We start from the raw sequence: 12,500 nt of genomic DNA, 5'->3' as shown, positions 1-12,500 counted from the left end.
TGGTTTCTGTACAGAGATAAGAAGACTTCTCCGAACACTTGTCAGAGGACGACCCACCACCATCCACCCTGGGAAAAGCTGGAACATAATCACCATATAATAAGTGAAATAGTTTTTGAAGCACATATGCATATATATATATATGCATATATATATATATATATATATATATATATATATATATATATATATATATATATATATATATATATATATATATATATATATATATATATATTTATATATATATATATATATATATATATATATATATATATATATATATATATATATATATATATGCAATAAGATCACAGTAAACAGGTGATTTCAGAATATGCAGAATATTTCAGAATATATATTGACGATGTCCCAGTCTATCTCTCTCTCTCTCTCTCTGTCTATTGATTTAGTGTTCATTTGGTCTCTCGTCACTGGACCATGTGTGTGGACACTATATCATTTTCTGAACACATATCTCCCAGGAGATACGCTCCACAATGTCCCCTCCATAGCCCGAAAACGCATAACACTATGAATGTACTACGCTATTGTTTCAGACTAGAGACGGACCTGAGCCCCCTCCCCCCATCATTGCCTTCTCTCTCCCAGCCCCATCCGCACTTCAACCATTTACAGTTCACCTCTCCCCACCCCTACCATTAACCTCCCTATCCCTCTTGAGCCAGACATGGATAGGATTTTCTCCTCCCCTCCCCCCTTCCCATCAGGCTCATCTGAGCGTGTAATGATGGCCGCCTTTTCTGTTGACACGAACGACTCCCGGAGATGCTGATGACTACTGTCCCAACGTTACTAGGTACTACTGTTGACTACCGTTAGCTGCTGGGTACTAGGAGTTGATGCGGGTCGTGCAGGGCTACCATAATGCCGAGAACAAGAGGCTAGCTAATCCTCTTTCTGTATAATTATTAAAAAGAAGAAGAGAGAAATCTTATATTTTCATCTTTTAGTAACTATACCTTTGTAGGAGACTACATATTTATTGTAATTTCCTTATATATTTTTTGAGAGTTACATACCTCTCTGTGTACATAACCTCGTAAATACAATGGTCGACCTATAGCTTTACTTTTTGCTGGAAGTTATAAACTCGGGACTGTGTGATCAAACGACATAATACCGTCGCATAATCACACAGATAACATCAGTCTGTGTCACTAACATAAGAATTGTGTGTTGTTGTTTTTTTAAAGGGGCTACGACGACTCATGTCGTAAGAATTATTTTAACCTGTAGAAGAGCCATTGGCTACTAGTCGTCGTTATTGTTGGTGGTGTATAGGGCCTCGAGCAACTGCCGCCGTATCTAACCCTAACTTACGGTGGAACCCAGCACGTTGTTACGTATTACTGTTTATATTATTATTCAATAATATAATGATTTGCGTCATCTATTTGCCAATAACACCCTGAAGATTATGTGCATTAACGCAGTTTTTTTCGTGTCGGCTAGCGTTCGTTGAATGATTTTGCGAAGGTAGCACATTATTATTATTATTATTATTATTATTATTATTATTATTATTATTATTATTATTATTATTATTATTATTATTATTATTATTATTATTATTATTATGATTACATTCATGGGAAGGCGTTAAATATTGATACCATCCGACTGTTACGAGTAACAAAGGACACCCATTTAAACTCAGAGGATAACTGTGGGGTATGGACCCATCTCCATCTGTTCAAAGGATCGCTACGGACCTGTCGCCGTCCGTTGAATGATTCTCTACGGGCCCATCACCCGTTCAGAGAATAGCTATGGACCCATCTCCGTCCGTTCAAAGGACAGCTTCGGACCCGTCTCCTCCCGTTCAAAGGAATGCCCGCTGTGAACACCCTCCTCGGTGTTTACACGGGGATTTTCTCAGTTTCAAAAGGGAGGAAGCTAGAGCCAACATCATCAGCCTTGAAGGAGCTGGTCGGTCCATTGAAGCAGCGGCTGGACCGGTCCATTGAAGCAGCGGCTGGACCGGTCGCCTCACACACCAGTATTGTCCTCTGCGCCACCATCGGTCAACACCACACATTCATGTCACTGCCTTTAGTGTGAGTGTCAACTAAGATATATATATTCTCTCTCTCTCTCTCTCTCTCTCTCTCTCTCTCTCTCTCTCTCTCTCTCTCTCTCTCTCTCTCTCTCTCTCTCTCTCTCTCTATCTATCTCTCTCTCTCTTGCTCTCTCTTTCCACATTTCACTGAAGACTGTAATATAATATTCCTCTCTGTGATATTAATTAAGTATATGTGTTTTGAGTCACTGCGTAGGGTCATCTTCATGACCTACGCAAACGAGAATGCTTGGAAGCCGCCATAATAGCAATCACGAACACCATCCCACTAAACTCAGGCATCTTCAGTCTCCAAACATTCAGCAAACAATTTGATGGCCGACCTGGACACTACTGAACTAACTCACACCGCCTACTCGTCTTTCTCCAGCACTGCTTCGCTTGACCCCACCTCACTCTCTATATGTCTGTAACTTTAGCTGTCTCTGCATTATGACTGAGGAAGCGACTCGTGGCAAAACATTTTTTGTAATAAATGTCATAACTGCATAAGTGTTACCACCTCTGTACATCCATGCTTTACAAATGCCAAGATAAGGTTGTCGAGAGCAAACAAATCAAACCACGGGTGGGGATAGAACCCGCGATCAGTGGCTAACGCGACGATCTGGAGTTTTGAGACTCTCTGATCGCGGGTTCTATCCCCGCCCGTGGTAAAGTTTGTTTGCAATCGTGTCATTACGATTTCATGAGTCTTGTCGAGAGCAAACTAGTGAGCGTGTCTGTGGATCGTGCTCAATGTATATTGGTTATTCACACCTCGGTTATTTAGCACTTATTGGCAGTTTGAATAGAGTTGTAGAAATGATCAAGATCTCCATCCTTAATACTCGCTGGGAAAAAAAAAATCCCGGGGCTAGGTCCATTATATAATCTTTGACATAGAATTATTTTCACCCTCTTCTCTCTCCTCTGTCTTCTATACATAATTTATCTTGGCCCCTGCCCCCCGAACTGGGATGGAGATATATCTTCACAAAAATACCATTTCTCCTGTGTATGGGATAGGCTGTCCTGAAAGATGGTAATTCACAAGTGATAGTAACTCGATATCTTCACTGCCTCAATGAAATCTCTCGGCTCAGGCTGTAGAATATGACAGGGAAACTTAACCAGTTATTGTTCCCACTGTGTAATGATCATATAGTATAGTGTGGCAGCACACTGGTAATATATCCATGTTTGGGAAGAAAAACAGAGTTTATCCATACATCGTTCACTGAATGGATGTGGAGTGAACAATAAACTAACCGCTACTCTCTATGGGATGGAATTGGAATTCACATTAAAGTAGCAGCTTATGTGGCATATTCTATTCTCCTTTGGTGTGCAGACAGTAGTGGAATAAGGCATCTACCACACACTGGCTGGAATAGAAGTATGGGCAAATCTCTTGGGGACACGCTGTCTTGATTCACCTGGCAGTAAATAGATACTTAGTTTGTAAAATTTACCTGCCATCTTAAGTGTTCTGATAATATACCCTTGATAGGACTGCTCCTTCTTCCCGATATATATATATATATATATATATATATATATATATATATATATATATTTATATATATATATATATATATATATATATATATATATATATATATTGTGGAAAATTGCATTTATCTGAATGTAACTAATTATGTACATAACAGTAAATGATAACAAAGATAATTATTATTTATCAATGTTACATAGACAAGTGGGAATTTGGGACACCTAGGTCGCAAAAAATGTCCCCCTTCGATACCTACCACTGTCATAACCACAAGTTGCTCTGGGCCTATTAATTAAATAAAATATACATACACCAGGAATACTGGTAAATATATAAATTTGTGGACTCTATATTAAAAATAATAAATGGTTATATATATACACAATTACATAACAGAAGGAAAATATATCTTAATATCACTCACCAATTTGACTGGAGATTAATGTGTATCATACTCAGAAAACCTCACTCTAACTAAATCTATGAAAATAATGCTGGCCAGAATTACACACAAATCTAGAGAGCTGTCTTGTCCAGTCGTCTGATATCTCAAGTTATGCAGGAATGTACATCCACCAATTTCGCCTCTTATTTGAGAGGTGTCAACACAATTTTAACGTCTAGAGCACGAAAAATTCTTCCCATTACACCAACGTTTGTACAAAATTCAAAACCAAGATGGCGAGTCACCTGACCAGACGCAGGCTTTTTGTTTTCTATGACATAAATATTATTAAATACAGTTTGGCCATATATTTAAATACAAATTAACATATTTACAGAAAATATACAGTTTTTTACACACACACACACACACACACACACACACACACACACACACACACACACACACACACACACACACACACACACACACACATATATATATATATATATATATATATATATATATATATATATATATATATATATATATATATATATATATATATATATATATATATATATATATATATATATATATATAAGACAAGTTCTAATCTTTTAAGATAAGTTCTGAGTGTCTTAGAGAAGCTCTGATCTTCTAAAACACGCTTCTCTCATTATTGATTTTCTACTCAAGGAAAGATATTGGATGCTGATGAAGAGTTCTTGTATTTCTTGTGTTTTGCGTTGAAGAGTTGATGGTGTGTAGACAGTCTACCTTGCCTGTGGTAGCTATCTTCATCTTCAAATGAAATCTGATTTACCTCTTATTCCCCAGTTGCTGTACCATGACCGGTTCATCGCTTCCGTATATAAAATTATAAATATTATTATTATTATTATTATTATTATTATTATTATTATTATTATTATTATTATTATTATATTGTTAGTATCATCACCATCATTAATAATAATAATAATAATAATAATAATAATAATAATATTATTATTATTATTATTATTATTATTATTATTATTATTATTATTATTATTATTATTATTATTTTAGATCCTCTTTTACCCAGTGTCAAGAGATCATTTCTCCACCCGACCCAGGATCGAACCTCTCTGTTACTTATCCACCCAGATTTTGTGTCAATATTTTTCAGCCCAGTCACCTACAGGTCTCACCAGAGGTAATTCTAAGGATGGTCTTGGAAACAACAGGAATTACCAGAGACTAATAACGTAGTTACCCCAAACACTCTCGTCATTTTCTTTAAAATAAACTCCTATAGAAAGTTTTATTTTAATGAGTAACTTAGGTATTTTAATAATGCTCAGTGTTGAGTAGGAGGCGTTCGGATTTTGGACTGTCCTTGGAAAGTTTATGTCTTAGGATAAACCAGTAAACCCAAGCATTATGGTTTACTTCATTTAGCACCCTTATGTTATTGTTTCTACGATATCACCTACAACGATAGACTAATTCCTAATTAATTATTAATGTGAAAAACAGGGCTTTGTCAAGTAAGTAATCATTAAGTAAGCAAGCTTAAAGGTAAAACTTGCGAATTTGCAAATAGCAACGTTCTTCTTGTCGAATAAGACAAACGAAAATTTGCACATGCAATAATTTCGCAAAAAATCATTCGGGACCTAGCTAAAAAAATATATTTCATTGTGTTTGTTTATTATTAAATTATTGTAAACTTATCTAAAATATATTTAGTTGGATTAGGCTAAATTAAATTGCGCTAAGCAAGTAAGTAAGTTTATTCAGGTATACACAAATATAGTTACATAGATTTTGATACATAACAGCATATGTGTAGAGAACCTGGGATAACCCAAAAAAGTCAGACAAAGTGACTTATTTCCATTGGGGTCCTTTTAATACATTATTATTATACTATAAAGGAGATTATATTATATCTTATTATTATACTATAAAGGAGATAATATCTCGAACGCAGGCGAGAGAGATACAAGATAATATACACTTCGAAGGTCCTGGAGAGATTGGTACAAACCTGCACACGAAAATCATTCCTCATGAAAGCAAAAGACTCGCAGGAGATGCAACATTCCCCCGATGAAAAGCAAGGGTGCCACGAATACACTGAGAGACAACACAATAAGTGTCCGGGGCCCAAGACTGTTCAATTGCCTCCCAGCATACATAAGGGGGATTACCAATAGACCCCTGGCTGTCAGCAAGAAGGCACTGGGTAGGCATCTAAAATCAGCACCTGACCAACCGGGCTGTGGTTCGTACGTCAGCTTGCGTGCGGCCAACAGTAACAGCCTGGTTGATCAGACCCTGATCCACCATGAGGCCTGGTCTCAGACCGGGCCGCGGGGGCGTTGACCCTCGAAACCCTCCCCAGGTAAACTCCAGGCAAAGGAGATATACTAGGAATAAGGTAAAATAAATTATTTATATTAACATGTGTGTTAGCTAAAAAAATTAAAAAAATCATTCTCCTCCCTTTCTGTCGCTACTTTCATTAGGCAACTTTTGGCTCTCATCTTGAACTGGTTCATGCTATGACTGGCTGTACAATGTGCCTGCTGTACAATAAAAGGTGGAAACATAAACACATATGCAGTTTAATGTGATCCTTTATTGACAACGTTTCGCCCATACAGTGGGCTTTTTCAAGTCACAAACAGATCTACCTGGGGTGGAAGGTATGTGAGTATTTATAGTCAGGTTCAGAATGTTGAGGTCAGGTGGACAGAGCTGCATCTGATGATCTACCGGGTAAGGTTGGCCACTGGCCACTGACTGTGGGTACTACAAAGTTGTGCTCTCCTCCCCCTAATACTAAGATTGCTTTGGTTCCCAGTCTTGACAAATTTCGCAACAAGATATTCTCTACACTGTTTTTGAACAATTTTATAAACGTGGTTTAACTTCAGTTGTTTTACTCTGTTTTTAACATTTAGAATATCCAATTATTGTAATTCATCCTGGCCTACATGTTCTCTTGGACCCAGGTTCAGGATGAATCTTACCATTTTGTTCTGCGTGATTTGCAGTCTATCATGCGTAGTCCATATGACATTGTATAAGGGTCCTGCGAGCCTCAGTAGGTAGACACTGTGCTTGTCTGTAGAGGAACTTCAGTCTGACATTCGCTCTCTTTGCTACACTGTTCCTTATCAGTTCTCCAGACATGCATGGGTCAAAGGGGATTCGCAGATATTTTACTGAGGAAACTGAAGTGATGGGTTCCCCACTGCACCAGACATTAAAATTATTTACCTTTCTCGGTTTATGTTTCGTGCCAAAGAGTATGGCTTCCGTTTTCCCGAGGTGTAACGATAGTTTGTTGTCTACTAACCATTTGCTGCAGGACTCCAGTTCCAGTGTTATTACATTAGCTATAACTTGTTTCTTGTGGGTCTTTCCCTGACACTAACAGAGCACTGTCATCTGCATACAGTAGGAGTTTGCACTTGACACTGATAGGCATGTCGTTTACATAACATAGGAATAATAGAATACTACCTTAGGGATCTTCACATGCTATCCGCAGGGGTTCTGATGCTGTATTGTTGATTTTTTCAATTTGTGTCCTATATATATATATATATATATATATATATATATATATATATATATATATATATATATATATATATATATATATATATATATATATATATATATATATATACATATATATATATATATATATATATATATATATATATATATATATATATATATATATATATATATATATATATATATATATATATATATATATATATATATATATATATATATAGGGAGGTACCACCTCTAGAACTGTCCTGGGGACCCTCATCCTCAGAGAAAAGAAAAAACTTGCTTCAGAGAAAACTCGAGGTTCTCCCTGACGCTGTTTGGGGATTTTCTCCTACCACCCCCTGTATTTAATATATATTTTATTTAAAGACAAAATACATTGACAAAACATTGACAAAAATACAACAGAAAGTAAAACAACATAGATAACAAGTCAGAGCTACATCTCGAATACTTCGTCCAGCTCCCCGGCGGTGGGCCACGTGCCCAGAATGGTGCAGGCATTTCCTCTCTGCATCGCGACGCTGAGTCTCTGAAAGAGAAAACTGGTCGCCCTGTGGTCCTTGGTTTCTACGATGAGCTTTTCACCAAGATCTTTGAGGAACTTTAGAACACACTTGCTCCATGCTCCAAGGGTCTCTGACCCTATTGGGACGAAGTTATAGCAAGGGGGAAGGTCTTCATATTTGCGGATCTTCTGGGTCTCCCTGTGGCTGGCAGCTCCACCCCCCTCAGCTGTGGAGTATGGCAAGTAGGTGTCTGCCAATGTGGCTGCACAGGTGTAGTCACAGGCAATCTGCTTTCTATCCTTCCAGGGTAGCATAGTGGCTCCATCAGGATGCTTTTGACTTCCGTCAGACCTCTGCACTTGGGGTCCCCGTTGAGATGGGCAACGGGCTGGCGAGGCTTCTCTTTATGATGTCATTGACCTCCTCATGTCTGGCATACTTCCCTTTTGCTGTGTGACACACGAGACAATGAAGTCGGAATTGATCAGCTGTCGCCCTACCGTAAATACACCTATGTTCGGTAAGGATGGGGGCGGCTAGGCGAAGAGCAACACCAATCCGAATGGCCTGTGGGTCGAGTCGAGTGCCCAGGGAGGAATTGGGAACAGCTAGAAGGAAATCTCCTGAGTGTGGTGCCTTCGCCGCCAGGAGACGAGCTTTGTCTTTTCCTGAAGCGTTGGTGAACATTGTGTTGGCGATTTTTTCCATGAATGGTTTGTCCCAGTGGAACTGTTTGTGCTCTTTGGGAGGAGCTGGTCTACTGGAGGAGTCTGCAAGGGTGTCCCACCGCATCGCTGCTTCAGTAAACCTGGGGTCTTGAGCTCCTACCAAGTCTCTCAAGCGTTCAGGGACAATCTTCTTGACTAGTGCACTGGAAGCCAAACACGAAGACAGAAAAGCAGGTAAAGTACGGGTTTATTCAATTTTTTCTTGAGGACATTCGATGGCCTGGAAAAGGGCCCCCAAGAGGGTACTGTTGGATAGGAGTAGAGACTTCGGGAGGTTTCCCGACAACATTGATTTTTTCCCGGTTTTGCGGGGATTTTACACTTAGAGGGGTTGGGGGCCCAATTTTTTCCCCGTGTTTTCACCAGTTGAGGTCCCTTTAAAAGGGATCTTAGCCCCCCCCCCAGGTACCAGATGTTACTGCTGGGAGGCTGGGAAATTATTTCTCCCCAAAAAAAAAGGGGGAGGGGGTTTTCCCCTTGAAAATTTTTTTAAAAAAAGAAAGGTTTTTTTTGTGTGAAAAAAAAGGGGGGTTTAAAGGGTAAAAATTTTTAAAATTTAAATTTTTTAATTTTTTTTTTTAATTTTAAAAAAAAATTTTTAAAAAAAATTTTTTTCTGTTGAAAAAATTTTCCCAAAAAATAAAATTAGGGGTGGGGAAAAATTTTTTTAAAAGTGGAAACAAAAACCCGATCATTTCTTCAGGATAGGGCCCCCCCAAAAAAGGTTTTTCCCCTTTAAAAATTTTTAAAAAATTTTTTTAAAAATTTTAATTTTAAATTAAAAATAAATTATATATTAAATTTTATTTTGTGGTGGTTTTGGGGGTTTTTTTTTTTTTTTTTAAATTTTTATATATTTTATTATAATTTTTTGGCAAATTTCCCCCCCCCCAACTTTTTAAACCCTTTTTAAATTTTTTAAAAATTTTCCATTATTTAAATTATGCAGAAAACTTTAACTTCCCACCTTTTTCCAATTAATTGGGCCCCTTTTTTTTTTTTTTTTTAAATTTTTTCCCTTTTACCGAATTTTTTTGTGTTTATGTTCCCCCCCTTTCCTAAAATTTCCCCTTTTTAAATTTCCATAGGAATTCCCCAGTCGGAAAACCCCCTTTCGCAAACCTTTTTTTATTTTATTTTTTAATTTAAAATTTTTTTTATTAAAAAAAATTTTTTTTTTATATTTTTAAGGGATAATTTTTATTTGAGGAAAAATTTAAAATTTTTATTATTTTTTAAATTTTTATATAAAATTTTTTTATAATTTTTCCCCCACCCCTATCCGCGTGGTCCGGCCCCTTTTCTTATTTGATTTCAGGAAAAAGGGGAAACCTTTCTCCAGGCCCCTTGTCCTCTTTTAAGCCCCCCCGGGTTTTGTTTAAATTTTCCTATTAATTATATTAAAAGGGGGAATTTATTAATTAAAATTTTTAAATATAAAAAAATAATTAGGAAAATTGGGGCCCCGGGGGGTTTTTAAAATTTTTGTTTGAGTTTTGCCCCTGAATTTTCGACAATTAAAAATTTCCTGGCCCTTTTGCTTTTAATTTTGGAAATTTAAACCCCTTTTTATCAAAAAAAGAAAACCCCCCCCCCTTTGTGCATTTTATTTTTTCATAAAAAGAATTTAAAAAATTTGTTTTTTTTTTTAAAAATTTTTTTTCCCCCCCTTTTTTTTTTCCAAATTTTTTTAAAGTAAGACCGGGGCAGTTTGTGCCCTTTTTTTTGTGGGTTTCGAGGGCTTTATAAAGTGGGTTTCCCAAAACGGGTCTGATACCCCGATGGGCCGACAAAGGTGTACAGTGTCTTGATGATTCCTTCAAAGGTATGGGAAGTTTTTCCCAGGTTTGCCGGGCCCCCATATGCGAGCAGTTATCTGATTGATGTTGCTTCCGGAGACATGCTCGGTGTTATACTCACCCCAAGATCTTTCTCCTGAGTGAGGTTTGCAGTCTGGCCACCTAGCCTATACTCTGTCTGTGGTCTTCTGTCCCCTTCCCCTATTTTCCCATGACTTTGATTTGGCAGGATTAAATTCGAGAAGCCATTTGCTGACCAGGTGTCCAGTCTGTCCAGGTCTCTTTGAAGTCCTGCCTGGTCCTCATCAGATTTAATTCTCCTCATTAACTTCACATCATCTGCAAACAGGGACACTTCTGAGTCTAACCCTTCCATCATGTCGTTCACATATACCAAAATAGCACTGGTCCTAGGACTGACTGTGGGACCCGCCTGTCACAGGTGCCCACTGTATACATCATTACGTACCATGACTCGTTGTTGCCCCCCTGTCAGGTATTCTCTGATCAATTGCAGTGCCCTTCCTGTTATATGCGCCTGATGCTCTAGCTTTGATAATCTCCTGTGAGGAACAGGTCAAAGGCCTTCTTGCAGTCCAAGAAGATGCAATCGACCCACCCCTCTCTCTCTGTGTCTTATTTTGTTATTTTATCATAAAACTCCAAAAGGGTTTTGTGACACAGATTGCCTTGAACCCGGGCTGTGGCATTATACTCCTTTTTGTTCAGGTGCCCACCACTCTCCTCCTGATAATCTTCTCCATAATTTTGCATACTATACACGTCAATGACACGGGTCTATAGTTTAGTGCCTCTTTTCTGTGTGTGTGTGTGTGTATGTCTGTGTGTGTGTATGTCTGTGTGTGTGTGTGTAGGTGTGTCTGTGTGTCTGTGTGTGTGTGTGTGTCTGTGTGTGTGTGTGTTTGTGTGTGTGTGTGTGTGTGTGTGTGTGTGTGTGTCTGTGTGTGTGTGTGTGTGTGTGTGTGTGTGTGTGTGTGTGTGTGTGTGTGTGTGTGTGTGTGTGTGTGTGTGTGTGTGTGTGTGTGTATGCATGTATGTGTATGCATGTATGTATGTATGTATGTATGTATGTATGTATGTATGTATGTATGTATGTATGTATGTATGTATGTATGTATACTGAGAATAAAGTTCACTTTAATTCCTATTTGAGGGAGTAAATTATTCCTGTTTCGTAGTGGACAGGTTACGTGTACCCTAATGACTTCAGTGTAGTCAACAGCCTTTAAAATGTATTAACCAGCGAAATAATACAAAAATGCATAGTGCCGGATGTGCATTTGTTTTGTATTTAAATATAGGATATGTTAAAATATTATATTACAATTTTGTATTACAATAAGTTTATGTTGCCAGACTACGTCGGGAAATTTTTCTGGTGTACCTGTGCCATCTGACGGTGTCAGGTCTACAAGAGAGGTACAACTTTTCATTTATAAGATGTCAAATACTTATTTTCTTCACCCTGTTCCTTGATAATGGAATTATTATATGTACAAGGAATACGCTCCCCACACACCCCCATATTCCCTGATTATGCCACAAAACATTGGAAGGAAAGGTTTTATTGGTTTATTACCTCAGAGGGTTAGTAACACAGGATAATCAAGCAAGCCCTTTAGCCTTGCTTATTTTCACTGGGGGGTCCTTTGATCCTCTTCCCCGGGATGCTACCCACTGCTGTCTATTAACACCCGAATACCTGTTGTTTACTACTTGGTGAACAAGGGGAACAAGCGTTAGGAAATATGCTTAAAGTTTCCACTGATACCGCGATACAAGATGGACAGGAGTTCAAGGATCCCCAGTGGAAATACATCACTTTGACTTTTTTGGGGGGGTTTTCCGAATTTAAAAAATTTTTTTGGGTTAAT

At 37.9% G+C, this 12,500-nt stretch overlaps 1 protein-coding gene across 1 annotated transcript in view; it reads left to right on the top strand.

Annotated features, from left to right (window-relative positions):
- The window catches only part of LOC128686206 (uncharacterized), a 173,306-nt gene that overhangs the window by 33,362 nt on the left and 127,444 nt on the right, over positions 1-12,500 (top strand). The gene's annotated exons all lie outside the window — the stretch shown is intronic.

Source organism: Cherax quadricarinatus, chromosome 9, assembly GCF_038502225.1.
Source record: "Cherax quadricarinatus isolate ZL_2023a chromosome 9, ASM3850222v1, whole genome shotgun sequence".
In the NCBI taxonomy this organism is placed as follows: Eukaryota; Metazoa; Arthropoda; class Malacostraca; order Decapoda; family Parastacidae; genus Cherax; species Cherax quadricarinatus.
This window is presented reverse-complemented; position numbering and strand designations above follow the sequence as displayed.